The 23,343-nt window shown below is 44.1% G+C and overlaps 1 protein-coding gene across 15 annotated transcripts in view; it reads left to right on the forward strand.

Annotated features, from left to right (window-relative positions):
- SLC4A4 (solute carrier family 4 member 4) overlaps positions 1-23,343 on the forward strand; it is a 235,429-nt gene that overhangs the window by 111,635 nt on the left and 100,451 nt on the right. The window contains exon 1 of one of the 15 annotated variants that reach the window (XM_069778264.1): positions 12,698-12,872. The exons of the other annotated variants lie outside the window; for them this stretch is intronic. The gene's annotated coding sequence lies outside the window, so the exon portion shown is untranslated. Of the gene's footprint in view, positions 1-12,697; positions 12,873-23,343 lie in introns of those variants that run through there. 15 annotated transcript variants of the gene reach the window in all.

Consider the following 23,343-nt stretch of genomic DNA (forward strand, 5'->3'; position numbering starts at 1 on the left):
TGCATTTCATCGTGGGAATAAGAGCTCACTCTGCAGAAAGAAAATGCTCACCACCAAACAGTATAAACTTATTTAACGGCAACAATTGTTCCTTTGGCGAAGTCTAGCTAAAGCTTTCTAGGGGGATTAGTCTAGGCTTTGCATTAAAGCTGGGCTGAAACATACTCCGCATTCCTAGTGGCAGAAAAGTAGTGCCATCCAGAACAGTTGTTTCATGTCTGCTTCAAGAAATGGGGATTATTTGGGGATGGATTGTTTCAGATAAATGACTGTTATGGCTTGTAGAATCACACTTGCTAATTGGAGGCAAAAGAAACAGCTGTGTAACCACAGAATATGCTGATTTAAATTTTTCACGTGGTTCTTTGAGTTGAATTTTGTCAGCTGTATAGTTCAGATATCAAGCTCACACTCTAAACTCCTGATTTAGAGTAGTCATTGAATGGGACATTTCAGTGATTTTTCCTTTGGCCTGGCTGAGGGGGTTCTGCAGCTTCTTGCAGCTCCCACAAATGATGCATGTCATGTGTGGATAACCTTATAGCAGGGGTATGAGAAGGAGATAACAGGGTAACTGCTAAAGATCTAGGGCCTTGGGATCTATACAAATAAATGGTGCTGTAGTCCTTTTACTAATCTGAATCTGGTTTTCATTCCAGCTGTGTCAGTGTGACTTTTATTCAGTGGTGAGGAGGGAAGATTTCCAATTCTTCTACCAGGTCTACTTAAAATATATATGCATGTATATGTAAAACAGGCAGTATTTTTTAATTAATTGTTTGCCTTCGAAATGAGATTGCTCTCTGTCTTGTGGGTTCCTTTAATGCCTTGGCAATAAATAAGCAGCTTCCAACTGCGGACAAAACCACATTTGGGGTTCAATGTGAGCATTTTTTGATTGTTGGACCTTTCATTGTGGAAAGAGGGCTAACATTCCAGCATCGTCATCTCCTCGGGTTTGGTCGTGCCGTGCCATAACGATCGGAGGGACTTGAGCGGTACAGGGACAGGCTGCCAGTACGTATTCTGTCAGCACCTATAGGGACAGCGCGGGCAGCAAGAGAGCTGTGATTCAGGACAGCACCCAGGAACAAATTTAACCTAAAGCATATATTTAGCCTGGCTGTTTTCAAGAAGATTTAAATCCATATTTAAAGCTAAGCATCTGTTGAAGCGCTGTGCGGATTGCTGATATAAATAGTTTGCCGGGGGAAACCTGGGAGCGGGCTAGATTTCAGGCGCGCTTTCGGCTGCTCTGCCGCAGTGGGATGATGCAAGCAGCGCGGCTTTGCCAGATGACTATTTCTGGTATAGATTCTCGCTATTCTTTTGCCTTTTCTTTAGCTCCCTTTCTAATGACCGCAGGGTTTTAGGACCAAAGAAGAATTTCCTTTCTCACAAGTGGGACAAGCGGAGCGCGAATGGGACCGGAGTTTGACTGTGAATTCCCTGCCTCTCGCCCACCACCCCGGATGACCCTGGAGTTGTGCGGGTTTCCAGAAGCGTGGCTCTGCTGAGAGCTTCCCCCCCCGCACCGGAGTTTACTGTAAACTGATCCTGGGAGGATAAGCAGGGCTATCTCTTCACTGAAAAGTTGCCAGCGTGCTCTATATAGCTCACCCTGGTCTCCCTTTGTAAGTAGAGTAATATAAAAGGGCTTTCTTCTCCCAGCATTACTTATGAGGAGCGTTCTCATTTTCCCTATTATTTTTACTTGTCTTAATGCCAGGTAAACTGTCACTGAATTGAATGCTAGGTGTTTTCCTAGCTTCTCCCTGTTGTTTTAAAAAAAGGGGTTGTAAAAGAGTGGCCAGATCCCTGTGGGCTGGGATCTTCCTCGAGTTGGATGAAGTTGGGGCGATGAGCAGCTCTGAGTATCCCTTGGGAGTGGTGATGCAGTTGCTGACCTTCTCCCTGAGTCACAAATGAGCCAGGCTTCTTCCCACCTGTTTTTGGGAGGTCCTGCGCTGACTCCGTCTTACGTGGAAAATGTCCGGCAAGAGCTGGTGGTGGTCACTGCCACCCTGCTGACCCTTTTGGCTAGAGCTGCCTCAGACAGCTGTGTTCGTGCTGCTCCAGCAAATGTTTCCTTTGTATTTCGTTTCCATTTCCAATCTCAAAATATGCTCTTTTTTCCGTGTGAAAGTGGTAACACATGTGGATTTTTGTCTGAAACGTGTGCCTGCAGAATATAAAGCGTTTTCAACGCTTACGGAGTGAAAGGTGCGTCTTCATTATTGGAGGGTTAAATACTAAGAAGCTGATAAAGACAGCAGCCGGGTAAGGTTTGCTAATGAAGAAAGTCGCGTTACCCAGCTTTTGCGTAATGTCGTTCTTCAGTCTCTAGAGCAAAACAGATTTTAGCAAACTGTATCCTCGTTAATTCCTTACCGAGAAGCCAAGTCCTGGGGAGGACTTGAACACTGTTAACAGCTTGCAGCTGGTACCGTCCGTGGAAAGTGTTGACTTTCAGGACATCCCATATTTCACAACAGTTGGAGCTGTAGGCTCCTCATTGAAACTTGGCAGTGTTTGGGAAGCTGCGGACCTGTTTTCTTTCCCCTCATTTTCTGAAAGTGGATAGAATACCTATTAACAAACTAAGGGGTTTTTCTTTGCCCTTCTGGAGAAGAGGTTATATAGATTGTTTGCAGTAAAAAATAGTCTGGTGGATCCATTTCTTAGATTTTCCCAAACTGCTGTTCTGTGCCAGAAGCAGACCTTGCTTTAGGCGACTTAATTCTCTCTCCATGGCTAATTCTGAATGCTTTGGAAGACTGTAAATATCTCTCAGGTGCAGTTGAATGTTATTTTAGGGTTGGGAGAGTAATTAGTTTGACTTCTTTATATCTACAGCTAATCTAAGGTTTGTGACTTGACTCTTTTCAACACTGTCCTGTGACTAATCTCATAGTTTTGTCATTTGTTAACATAATTGTGTACTTTTTTACAAATGGAAAAATACTAGGGTATTTGCTTCATCATTCCGCAGCGGTTATTGCATACTTTTAATGGCTAAAAACCTATTGATCAAAGTTCCTATGTTTATAGCCATTTTTGCCAAGGAATTTGGCACAGAAGTGAGCAGGGCAGAGAAATGGAAGGTGCAGTGCTTTGGGGAAGAACCTGTTCATTCCTGTTGTCAAAACGGAATGTGGCTGCTTTAATCAAATTGAAGAGCTTTGAAGATAGAAAGAACTATCAAAAGATGGAGTAATATTAATATACACATATAATGAGTTACAGACAAGATTGCTTTCTGGGAGAGAAGAGGGATCGTGTGTTTATAGATTGCAGGAATGCTGTGTAGTACTTCATCTAACAAATGTGTAAATGCTCCATTGATACATGATTATATTGGCTCGTGATTTTTGAACCCTTGGTAATGATTATTTTACAACAACTTTTGGATTGTGAGGCTGAGACTGACCAGAAAAGGCGGTTTTATTTCTTTTCACCCATTTTCTTAATATGGAGAAGTACAGTATTTGCTCTCCGATTACTTGGAAATTTGGAGACTTAGGAAGTTGATTTCCTTTTTGGCTGAAGCCTGCTGGTCTTCGGCACATTTTGCAAATAGGTATTTTGATTTGCTCTGAGGTTTCATCTGGAAACAAGGTCTCAAGGGGAAAGCTGAGGGTTGGGGTTACCTCTGTTCTCCGTGAACTCAGTGGTGAGAGTCCAAGTGACTGCAGAAATCAAGTCACCTGCTCAATGACTTCACTCAAGACTTTATGCTTATCGTCATCACTTTGTCTTTTGGTTGAACCACTGGTACAAAAATCAGTAGGTTTTGGCTTTTCGCTACCCTTAACAGATGTTGTGTTTTAATGAACCAAGTTTTCCTACTTGTGAAATATTTATTAGCAAATGCAGCTTTTCAGAAGAGTTTAAAGCTCCTTCTGGTTTTCATGGCAAGCGATTTTTTTTTTTTAAAGTCCTTTTTGGTGAGGGTAACATTTACGAACTGTTTTGTGCATTTAAAAATGGCAACTGTTTAAGATCACAGCATGTGTAACCACAGGCCTCGCCTTTGATTATCTTCTGCAATTTTACGCCTTTTTTGACCGTGGGTCTGTGTGCATCAGGCTTATGGTGTTTATTGCAGGCGGTTTCACTTGCTGCCTGTACTTGTCTGGAGCGTTTGGAAGTGGTGGTGGTGACGCGGTGCTTTTTTTGCGAGCTCTTCAACTCGGTGCTTGTAAGAAACGGAAAGGCAGAAGGTTTTTGCCTGGTCAGCTTTCATTTGGACGTGTCATGCGTAGGAGCCGCTGCTGTCAATGACTCGTTTCTGGCAGGGGTTGATTGTTTGGACATTGCTACCACCGTAGCTTCAGGTTGTGAGAGGAGAGGCCCTAGGTACAAGTTTTAAGGGAGCTTGAGACCTTTGTGTGGGTGTAGGACAGCGTTAGGTGGTATTTGATGCGCTGTCAAATGCCCTTGATGTAGAAGCAGTGGAAGAACATCCTCCCAAGAGATTTGTGCAAGAAGGGGTGTCGGTAGCTCCTGCCTTTCTTTCCAGCCTAAATGTGGATTCTGCAGGTGATCCATCTGCTGTGAATGTCAGCACGTGTCTTCAGGGAAAAAGCGGAGAAGTAGTACACCTACTGAGGGTCTCAGGAGGGACTTCTGGTCTCTCGTGGGTTAGTCTGTGGGAGGAACAAAGAGGAGACAGCAATTCGGCGGGGTATCCAAAGCCCTGCCTGTTGGCAAGGGAGATAGGGTGTTTTAGCAGAAAGCAAGCAACACTTTGTTTGACAAATGGTATCCTGGAGACAGAAGCCGAACACTAGTATTTCTGAACTTGGGAAATGTCCCAGAAGTAAGCCAGCACACATACTTGTTTGTGTGTTTTCCAAGAGGGTTATCTGCCCGCTTCAGGTTTTGCATGGAGAAGCGTGTTATTTCGTAAAACAAAAAAAAATTCAAACCCAGGATGTACCTATGCCATGAAAAGCAAGGAAATTGGAATGGCAAGTCCTCTTCTGTAACTTCTCTGAAGACCAGACCACATTTACGATGACCTGGGGAGGGGAGCGGTGCTCTGTTTCCCCTGGCACACAGAGTCAGAGTGGTCCCAGGTTTTCCAGGACCTGCATGTGGATTTAGCTGTAGGCACGCAGAAATTAATCAGCTTTACGTATACTCTTTCCAGGCAGTATGCTTGCAATTCATTTTCATGCTGCTCCCGTGTATGTATGCGTTTTTTGATTAATCTGCTTTCTGCTGTTAGGCAGTCATTTGCAGAGTGCAATTCTGGGCTTTATTTTTTTCTTCCTTTTTACCTTTGTTGTGGTGGTGGTGTTTTTTTTTAATATCTCTGCAATCCCTTCTGGTGGGGGAAAGTAGTCACTGCAGGAAAAAAAGGGAAGGCTATTTCCTAGAGTGTACCAACCGTGTTCTTAAGCACGGGCTGGAGGTGAGGTTGGTTTTCTGGCTCATACCAGAGCAGCTTTAGGTGGGTCTCCTGCGTTGGGCCGCTGAAGCCTTTAGTTCTAGCTAAGTTCGTTTTGAGCCGAACTTGGCGTTGCTGTAGGTACGTTGCTCTTGCAATCAATGACAGCTTCATTCTTACTCTGGCTGCGATGAGCTAGGATGGTACCAGGGGCATCTGGTGGCCTCCCCAAGGGCCACGGTTGACATGGTGAGCCAGAGGGTCCCTCGCACATCTGGCTGGTGATTCGGAACTGTCCTCTTCCCACACGTGGAGGGCTCGGTGGAGCTTGTCCTCGTCAAACTGCAGCAGTGCCTTTCTCTGTCCTGACGCTGGAAAGGGAGCGCCTGGTAAAAGCCCACATAGCCAAGACAGCACTTGGTGCAGAAGAGAAGATGCTCCATTCTTGGAAGCCCACGGCTTCAGAAACATAAGGTCAGTGCTTAACTTGTTGTAAAAACATCCTCCTCCGAGGAAATCGGGCGTGACATTTTTTCGAGTAATGTGGGTTTGGTGTCCTTCATTTAGGAAGAGCAGACAGATTTTACATAGCAAGAGGAAGAGTAAATGTTTTGCAAGAAATATTTTGCTTCCTATCAAGGTCACGTATTTTCTTTCAGTTATGCAAAGCATGTGCTTAAAACGGGAATCTCTAGTTGAGGACAGCTTTCACATGCAGCGATCTCAGAAGAGAAATCCTTGAGGTTTATTGCCCACAGTTGCCTGTCTCTTTGGGGGATAAACAAACGTGTTTGAAGAAACGTGGTTTTTTTATCTAGACCGGGTCCTCCTTTGTCTGTCAACCTGCAGTGAATTGAACCATTCCCATCTTTGACGCGATGCTGTTGGCAGACGTTTGACTTCCTCTCAAAATCAAGCAGAAGAACCTGGGTTGTGGTTGAAGGAACAGGTATCTGGAAGAGCTGTCTGCTTCTCTGCGGCTTCTCGACTGCCACAAAGTTGAGAGACACCTGGAAAACATCTTCTGGCTATTTTTTTCTACATGTTCTTTTCTTTAATGCGTTTGATGGAAGCATGTAGCAAACAGTCCCTGCCTGTTTCTTCTGAAGTTACTTTTCCATCTGATGCAGTTGTCCTTAGGGAGTTCCACAAGGTCGGGGTATTGAGAAGTGCCCAGTGTTCATATTGCAGCCCATGGGTGGAAGAGGTGCTGGCGGAGTCCGAGTACAGCAGTTCATGTGCAGCAGATTGCTGGCAGGTTTATTCTATTATCTTTTTATTATTATTATTCCGAGTTTGCTGCTGCATGAAATCCATTTACTAAAAACTCAGGGGAATAAAACACATTGATGCTGATATGTGAGCACATGAGCTGTCCTCAGTTCAACTTCACATATGCTACTGCATCAGTCAAGGTGTCAAAATTCTTTGAACTCTTCTTTTAAAAGCAGAAGGCAGCGAAGACTTGATAACATTTCCTCTGTACAGATGAGTGTGGCCTTTCGCAGGAGGTGATTTTCAAGTTAATAGCCTAGGCTCCTTTCTCAGTAGCTGCTGTAGCACAGGTCTATCAGTTTGTTTCTGGCAGCAAACTGCTGGTCTTTGCTCGCTCTGAAATAAGTGAACCCCCCAAAAAGTTCATTTTCCTTCTTCAAAACTTCAGCCTGAGTGACATAGCAAGGCATGATGACTCCTGGAAAGGGGATTTCAGTGACACGTATTCATGTTGCTCTTAGCTGTATCCCTGGCAAGGTTCGCCCAACACTTTGTTGTAGAGGACTGGGGAAATGAGGAGATTCCTCTCTCTGGTTTTACATATAGCTTTAAGCAAATACTTTGAACTGGGGGGCAGGGGGAGGTGGGGAATTTCATTTCCCTGAAAATCAACCGCATATTTCTTAACATAATTTTCCTGTCTCTTTTTAAAAGTTCAATGGGCTTTAAGCCAAGCTTTTTTTTTTTTGCTTTTTTTTTTTTTTAAAATCCCTTTTCTGTGTGTGTATTTGCATACACAAATAAAACTGTTAAAATTCTGCAATATGAAATGGCTGAGATGGATCCATGTGTGTCTTGTGTCTTGGCTTGTGTATTACACATTCTCAATGAATTCCTTTCCACTCTGCAGCTTCAGTGCTGCCTCTCGCTTGCGGACTGCTCCTTCCTTTGTTGGTTGGGGTAATGTTTCTTTTCTCCTGGAGCCATGAAAATGTGCATCTCACTCTGGAGAATTTAAGTCAGCAGCCAAAGTAGCGTATGAGACAGTTCATCAAGAAGACTGGTTTGCCTTAAAAAATAAAAATAAATAAATAAAAATCTTGGTGTCATCAGTGATTTGAATCAGCGAGTAGGAAACTTTAATTTAAATAATGGATTTTAATCTGGCTATATAATTTTCATGATTTCCTAAAGAGAAGTTGATTCTCAATGATTGATTTGCTGTTAATATTTCTTTCACACTGAATCTATCATTGCATTTTGCTAGCTGATTCACACTTATAAGTACTTGTTTTAATTCAGTAATGCAGTCTACAGGTATTCAGCATCTTAGTTTTTGTGCATCTGAAGGTAGGAACCAATGCATATTTTATTTACTAGAGGCAGAAGAACACAAACACCTAAATTTAGGCTTCTCTGCATGGGTGTCAGCATCCAGTACAGGCATTTATAAGTTGCCATTATGGTTACTGGAGATGCAGTGAACTTGCACAGTCAAGCCTGGGGAGTGATTCAGCAGACCCTGAAGCAGGTACCTTGTGGCTGCGCTGACGGATCGCTCCCTCCACTCCGTCGTTTAACCTGGCTTTGACTCTCCTACGAACTTGCACACTCTGCTTGCCTGCAAACACTACCTGTAGATGTCCAAGTTCAGGTGTTCGTGCTGGTATCTGGCTGGAGATTGAGAGGCTACCTTTTTGTATCATCTTTGTCAAATTCTATGTGGATGGAAATTGAAATTCAGTTAAAAATGTACAAGGGGAAGGCCGCCTTCATTTGTATTGGTGCAACTACTTGAGGGTTTTGTTTGGGTTTTTTTTTTCTCCCAGCTGAAAACACTTTAGGAATCAAGGGAAGTATTACCTGAGCTAATGAGCTAGTGGAGTTCCCCGTTGTCCTTAGATCTCATCTTCCTACCTCTTCTTTTTAGCTCAGAATTCAGAAGAAATAAACAACCTCTCCTGTTTTGTCACCTTCCCTTTAATTTCTGTAATGAGTTGAATAATTTAATAATCTTACAGTAATATTCTTTCTGCACTGTAGAAGGTACTGCTGTCAAAAACTAGTTTAGCACATTTGCATAGTCTCAGCTGAGATCATTAGTTAGTGATTCTCACTTGGATTAAGCAATTTGACTTGCCCTAGTCTTTGGAATCAAACGTGTACTTTCTGCTCTTTATTCAGTGCTTTCTTAGGAGTTGTCGTGTTCTTGGTAGATTACGTACAGTTCGGGTCTTAATTTCATTTGTTAGTTTTTAAATCAGTTTATTAAGAAAGTATTTAAAAGCAAATGATTGGACCAAAATATGAACAGATTTTGTATCGCTGTCTTGAAGAAGTAACGATTTGGTGCTCTAGTCCGGTGGCATCACAAGTGACCTTCCAAGATAACTCAAGGGTACGTAGCAGTTGGGAAGTCAGCGGAGAAACGCCTGGCCTCTGTAGCAAAAGCAGGGGTGCTTTGTGGCTGCAGAGGTCCCCCCCTTTCTTTGGGTTTGACAGGAGTCCCCAGAGTTGGGATTTGGTGGTCTGATCATGCAGCCCTCGTCATGGATCTTGAAGAGAAGCTTCATTTTGTGATGCCTCTTTCGCATCTGCGCGAGAAGAAAATAATTCTCCAGCTTGGCTGGAGTTGAGTTCTTGTCATGTGAGGGTCCACTGCTTTTATCACTTCCAAGGTGTGATTCTTCTTGCCTGCCAAATGGAGTATGAAAAGGAATAACCTGCCTTGCATGTCTTCAGAAGAGGAGATCCTCTATGAAGATTCCTGTCATTCCCCAGGAGTTTCCTACAGTTCTTTGAAACGAAAGGGAAAGGTCAGAAGTCCAGCAAGCTTTTCAGTGCCACAAAACCACTTCTGTTTTTCATACCTGTCCCTAAAATCTCATGCTCCGCTTAAAAATATAATTACTTCCAAGAAAAGGACACAAGTAGATAAATAACGAGTTTCTTTCTTACCAACAATCTCTAGGACATTGACTAACAAACAAAAAAGAGTTGCAACTTCTTGTCTCTCCCCCTGTATGTTCCACTTTTGCTCATCCTTAACCCAGCAGGAGATGAAATGATTTTGGGCCGTGTGCTAAACCATATTCCAGGCAAGAGAAGAGGATCAGCATACCATGGCTCTCTAATGGGCAACATAATCGAACGGGGAGGACACTGCAGTGGAGTCAGGTGAGCCAAGTTGCATTTTTGGCTCCCTATCACTAACGCTCTGGGTGATCTTGGCCAGTTTACCTCTCCTGTTATCCGCTTCCTTCCAAAATTGTGTGTTAATCACAAATCTATGAAAGAACAGACTGGCCTGCTCCAGAGCTTCACCAGCGCCTCCCTTTTTTTCAGCCCTCCGGTTGATTTTACCATATGCGTTAAGTGGCCATGATGTAAAGGTACTTGAAAAAATTACTTGGTTTTTGTGGTTTTATTCGTTTTAATGCAGGGCTTCTAAAGCTGAGACTCGCACTGTAGAATGTGCACCCCTGCAGTTAGCAAATGCTACGTCAGCTCCGAGGAAATGAGAAAGAAACGGTGAACATGGTGAGTAGGGGCCTGAAGAAGACGGGAGCTGTCTGGTCGTCGTGCAGGTAGCTGATGCATTAGCAGCTACGGGCGAGACCTAAGCGAAGATAACTATGCTGAAGTATAAGATGAGTTGGTAAGATTGGGATCATTTGAAGCTTAAAAAATAGCCTGTATGCAAATTAGATAGGTTTTAAAGGCGAGTTCTGTTTAGGCAAGTTAAAACAAACGTGTGGAGCTGTCATCTGTACAAAACGGCAGCTGTGTTGAAGGCTGTGACTGGGGTTTGAAGGAACCGACAGTGTAATTGTGTTTTGTACGAGGGATGGTCACCTGCATTTGAAAACAGGAGCTGGTTTTGCTCCCTTTCATCTGAGCGTATATATCAACAGCGTAATTACTGCCGAAAAGGGCCAAGTCTCTGTACTTCTCCTGCAGGAGACAGCCGATGACTTAGGGATTCTCACTGGAAAAGCAGTGGGGGCTGGCATCGTGCGCAGGCATCCATCCGCACGTCACGCTCCGTCCGGAGAGAGGGAACGCGCGCGATGTGACGTGACCCGACCCGGGGTGCTGCCCTGGCCACGGTCGCTGTCTGCAGGCAGAGTCCCTATTAATAGAGCCGAGAACCGGATGATTCCCGGTGTTACGTGAGCGCTGACTCCGGAGATTACGGCGGGGAGGTGTTTTGAGGGATCAGGAAATCAACTTTACGGGACGTGCGCCTTTGCAAGAGAGCTGGGATTTCAAACGCTCCAGCCTTGAAACTGAAAGATGCGTTATCATGAAAACATACGATGGAGAGAGTTTGGTTTTGATGTACAAGCTGATTAAAGTCACTTCTGGATAGTGCGGAGCTTATGTGTGTGCTCGGTGTGTGGTTGCGACTTCTCAGTATTTTGTTATGCTCCTGGCTTGGGGACTTGCTGACATTAGTTAGGCACATAAAACCCAGCACAACAGAACTCGTTTCCTAGGGAGGTTGGTAGCGCATGCTGTTGGTACCGATATGTTTATAACTGTGGTATGAGTCATTGGCTAAGCTTCTCGCCTGGTCTACACTAGTAGGGATGTTGTAATGTTAAAAAGCCCAATGGAAGGGTTGCCAGAGGTCTGTTTTTAAGTATTTTCTTCTGATAAGCCTTTATTGCTGCTGTACAGTAGAAAAGGTAGATGCTGGTAGTCTCTCCTGTGTTGACTTTTAAAGCCGTTACTGATGACTTTTCCAAAAATTCTGTCGTAAGTTCACAGAGTGCTTCAATTTTCATAGTGTAAATTCCAGGGCAATATGAAAAAAAATTTTGAAGGGCACTGTTTGCTGTTTCCCTCCCCACAAGTTACGTGATGTATGGTTTTAGAATTGTAAAGCAAACTGAATGAAAGCAGGCAGTTTTAAGCTATTCAGGACTCAGGCAATTGAAGAAATTACTGCACAGAGGGCAGAACGTAAATGCTATATGTAATTACAAGTGGGTACATTCATACTTGCTACTGCATTTTTTTTCCTTGCTGCCCAAATCATATTCTGATAGATCCAGGAAGTTCTCCGAATTCGTGGCATCCAATGAACTACGAATTGCTAGTGCGATACTCTTCCGTGAACAGGGAAACCTTGGACTCCGATACTTGTAGGGCCATGGAGGATAAACTCAACAGGGCCATAAAGTCATAGCAAAGGCAATCAATATTGAAGCATTTCGGTGGTAGATTAGTTGCTTCTTAGCCACCTATACATTAAACATAACACTGAAACAGTTTCTTGACTCTTTTCTTATAGTTGTGTGATAGCATGTAAACAGTTAAAATGGAGAATCTAAGGTCCTTGCTTGTGTCTTTGCTAAAATGTAATCGTTAGGACTTGAATTTTCTGTTTAAGTATCTACCTTGAGTTCACATTTCTATTGGGGAGGAGGAGGGGGAAGGACAGTAGGGATAGATTTGTATTTAAAATTCTAGAAGAAGTTTCAGAGAACTTAACAGAAAAACCCCAAATTTCTAGTGATGGTCATCTTGGGAAACTAGATCCCACCTGTGTTTTACATCAGACACTTGAAATGAGAACAGTTGGCTGTGTCTGCCAGTCCTTGCCCAGCTGAAAATTTGTCCAAACTACCCAAAACTCTGAGCTTTGTGAAAGCCTGCTTGCACACGCGCAGTAGAAAGGCCTTTGAATTTTGTAGCTGAAGCCTCTGAAGTCTTCTGATCTTCCCCAGGAGCAGTTCAGCCTGCATCCCAAGTCCTGATCCGCGTTAGGGACTCGCCTCCACGTTTTCTGCCCCCAGCCTGGGCGTAAGGAGCAGGGCTTGAATAGAACTCGCACTGGACGTCGGACAAGCACATCATTGTGATCTTCGCGCACGCCGCTGGGTTATGAAGAAGAAAGCAATGAACCAAGCAATAAAGTGGAATTAGGTTTTGGCTGGACAGAAAAGGGCAGTCCTGAAACTTGGCCTGAATTGGCTGCGTCCGTGCGGTTGTAGCGCTCTTAGGAGAGCAGCAAGTGAAGCCCGTTGTCTCTCCGATAGACAGAGATCCTCAAAAGGTTGCACAGTGATGGGACCGGAGGCAACGAGCATGAGCTGCTCCAGGGGAAATTCCGACTGGGTACGAGAAAAATACTCTTCACCGTGAGAACAAACATTGGAGCGATAAGCGATGCAATTTCCTTCGCTGGAAACGTTCGAGATTCGGCTTGACGGGGCCCTGGGTACCTAATGGAAGGCCCTGCTTTCACCACCAGGTTGGAGGAGATGATTTCCAGAGGTTTCTTCCAATCTAGGCTCATCTGTATTTCTGTGGTCTGCAGGTGAAAATCTGGAAGACAAGGATTTGACTAGTGATTTATGACAGAGATGCTATTGGTGTGAGCAGTGAAAGCTGTATCCTTGTTATGGTATCTGTGCTGTGTTAGTTTTTTATTTTCCCCCACCAAGATCTTAGCCTCTTAATTTTGAGTTATAGGGAGGTTTCTGTGAAATGTATATTTTCTCTTCAGTCTCGCATTATATTCCTGTTCTGAGGTGCAAACGTCTAGTTTCTGGGTGTCTGCTTTGTCACAAAGTGTAAGTGTTTCCAATTTAGAAACTCTTTTGTTTTGTGCAAGGAAAGGTGTGGATAGATAGGCTGGTTGTACTGTTCCTTGATTGATGTAAAAGGTTGAGTTTTAGTAGCTCTGACGGCTTTTTTTCAAGGGGAATGATACCATTTCTAGCAAACGGGGGGATTTTCAAACACGTGGCTTTGACTCTTTGAAATTTGGAAAAAAGGACAAGCTTTGGGGCGTGCAGGCAGTCCTGCAAGTCTCTCAGATCATCACGTAACGTGACAATTTGCTACCTGAGGAGCTGGCGTTCTGGACAGGGGCAGCGTATGGTCTGATGGACTCCTCTCCTCACGATGGCTGCTGCCAAGTGGTTTAGTTTTGTCCAGCCCGGGCAGTTTTGTTGCTTGAACCGAACCAGTTCTTACTGTCAAAGAATTGCCCTTATTTGTGGGAGCAAGCTGTTTACATGAATGTAACGTATCCTATATGCTAGGGGCACTGGCGGAAACTCATATAAAGCAATTTTTGGAGAGCTTCTAGCTTACCAGCAGCACCATTTTTGTAAAAATCAATCGCATCGCTAGCTGAAATGGCTCATCAGCGGCTCTATACTTGAGAAACAGGCCTTGGGAACTGTACTGAATGCAGCTGTGTGGGACTTTGCTATTGATGGCGAGGACCTTCCTGAGCTGAGACAGCAGAGCGGGATGTGTTGGCAGCAGCGTTTGGTCCAGCGTTTTCGTAAACCAAAGTAGAAGACAGTTGCCCGGGTGCTTGCATTTCCATGTCCTCAGGAGGGTATAGGTAGCTGGACGTTGTCTTTTAATGGCATCCCATCCGTTCAAATCTGTCGCAGTCGTAGGTATTGCCTGATTGAGCAATGTGCCGTTTATCGTCGTTATTGCAACACCTTCAGCTTTTCCCTCTGCCACCATCTGTTCTTGAATAGAGCTTCTACACCTGCTGATCCTGTAGATGCCGTTTGGAAAGGCCGCTGTAGCCTCTTACGGAAAACTTCAAGTTATTTTAGGGTCACATTTCACTGGGAATAACTTGGCAAGCGCGACTTCGACTCCCCTTATTGCCATCTAGCTGAAAAGTCTGTCCAGTGCCTCGTTAGCTTATCTTACAGCAGTCTTGCGCCTTGTTTGACTCCCGTGGGAAGTTAGCGTGCTGGGAGATGGCAGGTCCGGGCGTAGGTAAATGACTGGTTGGATAGTTCAGCACGTCGTTGGCCATAATGTTGTTTTCTTCACTGTCGTTGCAGATATAATCTGTTGTTAATCCCCCAAGTCTAAACCTGTGACTCCCCAGAGGACCTGAAGCCTTTTGTTGATTTTGATTTGCAGCCTTATTATAGACAAATTAATGTACATGAGTGACAGCACGCCAACGAGAGACGAGAAGAAAATGAGTAATTAACATATACTGGGTATTACTGATTGCTTTTATGATTATCTGGATTTTAAGGTATTAGCTGGAAAAATAACTCCTAATCCCTTATTAAAGATAAAAGGCAAGTCATTAAAAGTAGAAGGTTGTTTTCAGTCCTGAGAAGCACTGGAAATATGTCTTGGCTCCAGCAGCAAACCAACCTTGAAAGCCTGTAATTCCAAGCTGCTCAGCTTAGTTGTTCTCCTCGGCAAGGGAATTTCTGAAGTTTCCCATGTGCTGGGAGGTGGAGGGGTACGCGAGACAAAGCGACCCTTGTCATACGAACTGTGTGCTTGGCACCCGGACAGGGTCCTTTGAATATCGGTATTAACTGAGCCCTGCCCAGCTGCCGGGTTGTGAACTTTCGACAACGCAGCCCGAGGTTGCTTAGCTGCTGGGCGGTCTGTAACTTCGACTTCAGGTTTCTTTTTGGGGGCACGTCTCCCGTCCGAAGCTCCCGTTGCGCCTCGACTCCTTTCTGCCTCCCCGACAGCAGCGCCTGCCCTCGCCGTTGTGGCCGTCTAACTGGTTTCATGGTCATATAACTGGTTTCACGGCCGTTTAACTGGTCTCGCGGCCGTGCGCTAAGCTGAATCTGCAAGACGGACTGGTCCAAGCAGAGACCGCTGATCCCAGCGGGGACGAGGGAACGAGCGGCCGAAGCGCCGGGAGCAAAAAAGCGTTTCAAGCTCAGGAAGGGTGACGTTTCCGTGTTGCTGTTCATAAACCCACCCGGAGTGTGTGCGTGTTCCTGGGGTCAGAAGGAAAGCAGCAGCACCCCTTGCTGAGTTATAATAATTAATCATTTGCAGAACCTTGCCACACACTAAGACTTTCTTAATAATCAAGTATTTTTTTTTTTTTAAAGTGCATTCTTTATATCTGGGTAATGAAATTTGAGCAACAGTAAAACCACAGAGTTTTTAATTCCTGTATTTTAACAGTTCAGTGTTTCAACACATCATGTTTATATACTTCTACTATACTTTCAAAAAGCAGTATGAAATGCAGTGGGACCAATTAAAAAGAAATAAAGATAGCATTTAATGACTCTAAGGAGATCAGTACTTGTAAAGCAATTTATATTTGAGGAAATGCTGTTTAGATGGGATACATTTTGGAAAACACTGCTCATTTGTGGTTTGTCCTTTCCATCCCAAGTTGTTTATAAGATTATTACTAGTATCTGGCTGATTGGTTCTCTTTTTCTCCTCCCCCCCCCACCCCCCCTTGTGTTTTTTTAAGTCCTCAACACTGCGTAAGGCCAGCTGTGCTGCTGGGTGCTCAGTGCTTTTGCAGATGAGGCCACTTTTTTGTGCTTGAGGAGGGATTGGAAAAGTACAGGTAGAGTTTGACTCCATGTTGAGTTGGTCAAGGTCGATTCCCGGAATGCAGAGGAAGCATGTTGTTTTGGAGTTGTTTTGATGTTTTCTTCTGGCCGGTCTTGAAGGACAGCACGTGGGGTCAGACCTGTTGTGCTGGGGCAGCCCTTGGTGTTTCCAAAGAGTTAGTTATCATAGAGGGTCCTGAAAAAAAGAATCTTCTGTGGAGCTGAGTATGTAATAACTCCAGTCAAGATGTATCTGATAAAGGTCACTTCAGTTCTGAATAATATCCATGCAAAAAACTTACGTGATTTCTCTAATGCATGTTAAACCTAAGCCTCCAGTCAGTTTGGTTTAATGGCTTTTGGTGTTTCCGTTTAGCTTACTTCAGTATGTCTGTGCAGCATCCAGAGTAATTTGGGCACGGACTCCTGAAAGAGGCATTTTGGGCTGTCACAGGACACATGGTTAGTAATAGCTCCATCTTACTAAAAGCCAAAGAAGCTGGAGCTGGAGCACTTGGTGAGAAGAAGCCATGGGAACGCTTTGCATGGAAAAGACAGCACATAAATTTTTTCAAGTTGGATGTGTTTTTTTGCAAATGCTTCTAATATACAGGGTTGGCTTTTTGTTGCTTTAGTTTCTCCTCTCAACTTCCAGACCATGATGCCAAGCAGGTCATTAAACCCAGCATGGGGTTTCCACTCTCTCTTTATTACTGAAAGTTGTTCTGAAAACCTGGCAAGGCAAAGCGTTCACGTTTGGGCAGCAAATGTGATAACTGGAGTGGAGATTAGCTATATGTGGAGTTCACCAATGGAATAGAATAAATTAGGTTGGAAGGCACCTATGGAGGTCATCTGGTCCAAACCTCTGCTCAAAGCAGGGCCAACTTGGTAATTAAGATATTATTACTGGTTTCTAACTTACGATACCATGTCCAAAGCACTCTCGCGTTAGATAGAAATGCAAGTGGAATAGAGCCCCAAGGAGGCACACTAGTTTGTTGGTTTTTTTCCCCCCTCTTGAATCATTCTGATCTCTTTGGATGCATCTGGGCTGACAGTGCTTAGCTGTCCTGGAGCTTCCCTTTTAGCACAGGTGGTACAAAATTATTCTTGCTGCAATATGGTATTGAGGTGTGCCCTGGGAGTGCTCTAATCAAGAAACTGGGAAACATGGGTGCTTGATTTTGGTCGTGTAGGGATGGCCCAGGGAAACATCCCTCTGGATCCTCCTCGCATTCCGTGTTCCAACCATTTTGTTTGAAGTGTGTTTAAAAATGTCCGACTTCCCTGTTATGTTCTTCATGCCAAGCACAAGGAATTGCATCTTCTCTCTCTGTTCTCCTGTGGTTTCATCTTTACCTCACATGCACATGCTGTAAGCAGCGAAGTCAGTAAATGAGTCCTGGTGTATCCTTCTTCTCATAGGTAGAACAAAGGGGATGATGTGATCCTGTAAAATATACTATTCACTCATGGCTTGCCTGCTTTGGGGCTAAATGTGGGGTTGCCCATTAGGAAGGTCAATGCTTATGCAAAAATCACCCCCGTGCGTTTTGCTAATTACAAGCAGCCATTCTGTTCAGTCCAAGCCATCCTCAAACTGACCTCCTACTTGTTTTTTCCTCCCAACTGTCTAATAATTAACAAGCTACTTAATGCACGACAAAAGACCAATTAACCCTAAAGCATTTAGTGAACTACATGTAAATTAGTTGTAAAACGTTGCTGTAAACATTAAATGTTAGGCAATTACATAAACCAATAATTGCTAAAGTTGCATTTAGGAGCTTAGAAGAAAGAAGTAAAAAAATCTGCTTAAGTAGCGCTTTGGTTCCGAGAACTCTGCTAATGGTTTTGTTTTTAACTACAGCAGCCCCGGTCTGTGTAAGTCCAAACAGGCTGTGGCAGCTCAGATTCGCTGTGTTTTTAAGTGGAAGAAAAATAAAGGCATGCTAACCTTGTGCACTTTTTGAAACTGTACAGTCTTAGAAAACCTCCAAAGGGCGGTAGCGGGAGTCTAGAAAGAAATGGAAATCAGATAAAATGATTTGCTTCTTTCTGCTGCAGTAGGTGGTATCCCATGGTAAAGTGTGTTTAACTAGTTGGGTGCCAATTCATGGTGATTTCATGGATTGATTATTGTTTTCTTTGGTTTCAGGCTGTACGAAATGTTCCAGACCTCGCTAGAACCTCGAGGCTGGACGGGGTCTTGTGAGGTGTGAGCACAGGGAGTCTTGGCCACTTATTGCTGTTGAGTTCATCTCTGTCTTTTATTCCTCTTTCTGCAGACACCTTCGTGTCTGAGCTGCCTCACATGTTAGCCTTTGAAAAAGGTTAAGTGTCTTTCCACCCACCTATGTGGTGAAGTTTCACACGAAGAAGCTGGTTTGCTTTTCTGCAAAAGCTTTAATCCTCTTAATTGGCTGTCTCGCTCCAAGGTGGTCCAGTTCACCCACTGGTTCTCAAGCTCCTGCTGCTAATGTTCTTAAATAATTCATTTTCCTTGTACGCCTTGTATACTTATTCTCCAGTGTTTGGTTCAGTCTTCCTTATGTTTCATGTTTGCTAGTTTTGCTTTGACCTAGGCTTGTGTTGGTCGAAGATGTTCCTAAATGGTACAGTGAAGCGGGGCTTTGCCTCCTTATTCTGTGTTTTTGTGCTTCCTTGCTGCTTTAGAGCCTCTTTGTTGTTTCGGTAAAAGTTTATCTCTGTGTGGCTCGCTCTGCATTCCAAAAGTACTCTCCAAATGCGTCTCTAGATACCAAATTTCTCATTTTTCAGTGAAAAAAAGTTAGGTTGGTTTGAACTAGCTTTCTTCCTTCCTCAGTTTTGGCAGTATCCTTTTCCTGAGTATATTGATCTTAATTACAGTACAGTCACTTACTGAAAGCTGGCGTATGCTTAGTTTTGCTGTATAAATACATTGGATAATGGTCTGTTATTTTTCTTGCACGCAGTTTTGCTAGTATAGATCCTGGTTGTATTCCTTTCCCAAAGGAGGAGTTATTTTGTACTTACCTTTGGTTGATTGAATTACAGAAATTTGCTTAAAGCAGGCAAACTACCTTCCAGTATAGGTGAGTCCTTAGCAAATCCGCTGGAGCTATTGCCTTGCCTGAGTCAATTTTCCTTCTTGTACTTTGGAGTCTGATGAGAATAGCTCTTTCCTCTTCTGCACAGTAGACGCCAAGGTCAACCGCAATATCTGGCCAGCTGACTTGCAGCCAAGTAAGGGTATACATTGCTAGCCTGACATTGCTTTTCATGAACATTTTATTGGCCTCCTGATTTTTAAATTTTTTTTAGTTTTTTTAACAAACTTTTTTTGTCTCAACTTGTTTTCCTTTCTCCAACAGTTGTTTTTGCCGTTGACGTTTGCTAAAATGCCTGCTGCGTGATAGCCTGACAGTCTACCTCCCTCCCTCTCGCTAGTGAGAGATCATCTGCCATTTGGCAGCTTATAGAAAATGGCTCAAAATACGGACCTACGTGTGCCTCTTGTCAGCAGCTGATCTAACTATGCAACCTTTCAAGTTCACCGTGCGAGGGATACCGAGCAACTGAGTTTTTCTTATATGGAGGGATGGGTTTGGGGGTCTTGGTCCGTCTGGGTTCTGCTTCAGAGCAGTGGGGCACATCTGAAGGCGCAGACCTTGTCTGGGAACCAACGAGCCTGTTTTTTTCCAGCATAATTATGTTCTGTGGAGGTTTCGTGCTCATGTAGGAGGTGGGGGGTGAGTCTGTGAAGCTAAGGGTAAAAAGGAGCCAGAAGCTTGAACTCCACTTGCTGTTGCAAGGGGAAACCGGTGAAGAGCAAAAGCTGCAGAAATGTCACCGGGCTTTTGAGAACAAGTTGAATCAGGAGTTTCTTTCTGGGAAGCCAGTTGGAAGGAGTGTGCTGCTGGCAGCCTGGAGCCACTCTGAGCCTGAAGTTAATGATGGTTAATTTTTAAAGGCAGGAACGAAACCGGTTATTGTGTCTGTATCTCAATAGGGTCTTTCTGCTACTGAAATACCATTGCAAGAGCCCCTTTTGGAATTGGTTTGACTCGGAGAGAAAAAGAAAAAGCCCTCAGAGAAGTGATTTATCCACCAAAAGCTTCGCTTTGCCACGCTACTAACAGACGGTGACAATTTCATCAGGATGATCGTAACTTGTCCACAGGTGCCGAGATAGGGAAGAGCTGAGGGCGGGCTTTTATCAGGATTTAAAGTACGGAATAAATGCGGTCACCCAAAGCGCAGGTCTGAAGAGATGGATCCACTCCATCAAAATTGCTTTGCCACAGCAGGGAAGCGTGAGGAAAACCAACATCCAAACATGAAACTAACTGGTTTTGTAACCGCCCTGTCAGGCTAAATCCTGCTGCTCTCCAAGTCAATGAAAGCATTGTCTGAATTTTGACGCTGGCTTTGCAGCTTTTTAGATAAGTGGCTGTTAACCTTTAAGAGCCAAAAGGGCGGTTTGTCACTGAATGAAGCTTTTCAGAAGGTGATGCGAAAAAAAAAGAAAAGCTGAGCTTTTTCAAAGCATCTTGAAGGAAGTTGGCGCCTTACTCCTGCTGATATTCAAGACGAGGTGGCCTCCTAAGCTCCGAATGGATTTAGGCTACCAAATTCACACATTAATGCTTATAGCGTGGAGGCACGCATTGCTCAGAACAGGCAACCCATATCCCTCATCTCCTTCTTTATATCTTCATTTTCCCTCTGCCCACCGTTGCAGTGCCCCTTTGCTGTATTTCGTTCAACCCAAGCAGAAGAGCAGTATTCACTGCTGCTCCAAATGATGCCTGGTAACGGAACGCTGCCTTCGATGGTTTTACACTGGGCAGTGAAAAGAAGGTCGCGTTACGGATGCTGAAGAAGTATTTGTCAGCCTCGAAAATGAGATTCACCTGGACAGGGGCTTCTCTTGTTAGGTGTTCTGCCAGGTTTGCGGTGCCCGGCTTCGGTCGGAGACCCCCGGCACTCCATCCCGCCACTTAAAAACCCGTGCCACGTGAAACCCAGCACACGGATGCAACCCAGCCATCGATACCCATTTCGTAAATAATGGTCCTGCGTGCAAGGCAATGGAAAAATCAGACCTAATTTATTTAGCTCTCCCTCCTTCCTCTCCCCCAGCGGTAATTTGTGCTTTTGAGCCTTGTGGCTGATGGGAGCCTGTGGCATCTCTCCCCTACATGGTGTTTGAAGCGGGGCAGGTGATCACGAAGAAAGAACAACCTGCAAGAACCCTCTCGGTGCGTGTATTTTGCTCTCGTACACCCGTTGGTCTCCTGGAACGACTGTAAGGATTGGTAATGCGCTTTTCTCTCCGTGCCTGAAGTGGACAAAGTATTTGGCAAGATTTAAAATGGAGGGAGCAGAATGAAAAGAGTTGAAAGCAAAAAGCGTTGGGATGCCAGAACCATTCGGTACTCCTTCAAATACTGCCTGGCAACAGAGACGGGCTCCATTTCAGCCAGAGACACTGGCTGAAAAGCGCGTGGGACAAAGGGCTCGGCACGCACTGAAGCTGCCGGAATAAACCATGAAAATCCTCGCACGCTTGCGCTTGGCTTCCTTCCTCTGCGGTTCGGTTCTCTTCTGTCGAGCCCTCTCCGGAGAAGAGTTCTAGAAGTGCTGAAGTGGTCAGAGCTGGTGTGGAGATTGATTGAACGGGACAAATAGGCAATGATGAAACCCTGCTTGTGAGAAGAGCTTAATAGGCATAAAATTGTCTATTCCACCCGGAGGGCTGGTTTTAAAGCACACAGCGGGAAGGGAAGTTTCTTCTTGTCACTGCATGGAAGCTTAAATTTAGAAAAAGAGCCCATAGTTGTTATAGCTGTGTCCTTAAAAATGTCACTGTACTCTCACCATTGCCTAAAAAAGGGGACACAGGTAAATGATCAGCGGTAAACTGAATTACTGGTTTGGCAGGAGGGCTTGTAGCTGATGGAAGGAAACGACAACACTTATTCAGGGACTGCAATACATCAAAACAGCTTTACAGTTGTCTTTGAAGGAGCCACATTACAGTCTTGGAAAAGAAAATGATATCTTTTTTTGCTCACCAGAGGAACAGGAATCTTCTATTGTGCTAGCTTATGTTGAGGAGTTGCTGTGTGCCCACGTTGAGCTGTTGATACCGGTGGAAGTACAGGGGGAGTTGTGCATGACCACTAATGTGATTAAAGTGTTTAAGATGCTGGAATAGGACCTCAGCAGGATTCCAGAGAGGTAAACAGCACACATCTCTGCAAGAGACTGTGAAAGCCATACTGCTTTAAAAAGGAAAACAGAGAAAAGCTAAAGAAAAAGAAAACCACTGAGAATTAGGGAGCAATTTTTGAACTTCGTTATATGGCAGCCACTGTGCTGCTAAATGGTTTAACTGGAGACTTGACTGTTATTCAGGTCCAAAGGAGGTGTGATGCCAGACAGCATCCCATATCTGTGTGACAGTGGGAAATGTTACAAAGCCCAGAAGAAAGCCAGGCTTTCTCTAGATGCTGTTTTTTCTTTATTAAAGTCTTTTTGGCAACTGCTCAGTAATAGCTCCTAAAAAATGTGCTGCTGTAGCAGTTTCACACAACTTGAAGTAAGATGGCTGACCTCCAGGACTAGTCAAAAAATGCTGTTGATAACCAGATTTTGTAATGAATTGCTTGTTACGTAGTTCATATCTTGCCAGGGCATAGAAAAGGCTCTGGTACTGAAGCATGGGCTAGTTGTTTGGTAGAAATAGGTGTCGGAGGCATCACTGCCTTTGATGTAATTAAAAATGGTACTCAGTGAATCTAGAAAATTTAGAAAAAGTGATAAAGAGAAATGTCCTGTTTTTCTAGCAGTTTGGAAGCTAGTCGCTGCTGATTAGCATCTAGCTACAGCATACCCACGGAGAATTGCGTGGTCCACGTACACCCGATTCTGCACCCTTGAAATCAGCAGAGCCTTGCACTGATTTGAGCAGGCAGAGACTCACGTTGTTAATATATTAAATATTCTGGCTCAACTTGCTAATCGTGTATCTGTGGGAGGCTATCAATAATGCATTTCATTTGGAATATGCAGCTGCCTCTGCTCCTGTCGTGTTATGTAGATAGTATTGTTACTGTCTGCAGCTGAAAAAAACCAGACAATTTTTGAAGATGGTTATTGACAGTCTCTCTCGAGTGCAGCAATGTTGGGAAGAGTTCATAATTAGACTTGAGGTATAGTGTGCAACAGTCTCTCTATCATAACCGTGTGGTTGGAATTAGCAGTCTTTCTTCTTCTTTAGGCAGTGCCTTTTATGTTAAGGCTGACTGACTTTTTCATTAGATGATGCTGGTTTTGTTTAAAAGGTTGCCAGACTGATTGTCCACATAGCACACCTTGTCCACGTGAGCTGTCTGCTAAAGATGAGTTGGT

Source organism: Haliaeetus albicilla, chromosome 1 (genome assembly GCF_947461875.1).
Source record: "Haliaeetus albicilla chromosome 1, bHalAlb1.1, whole genome shotgun sequence".
Lineage (NCBI taxonomy): Eukaryota > Metazoa > Chordata > Aves > Accipitriformes > Accipitridae > Haliaeetus > Haliaeetus albicilla.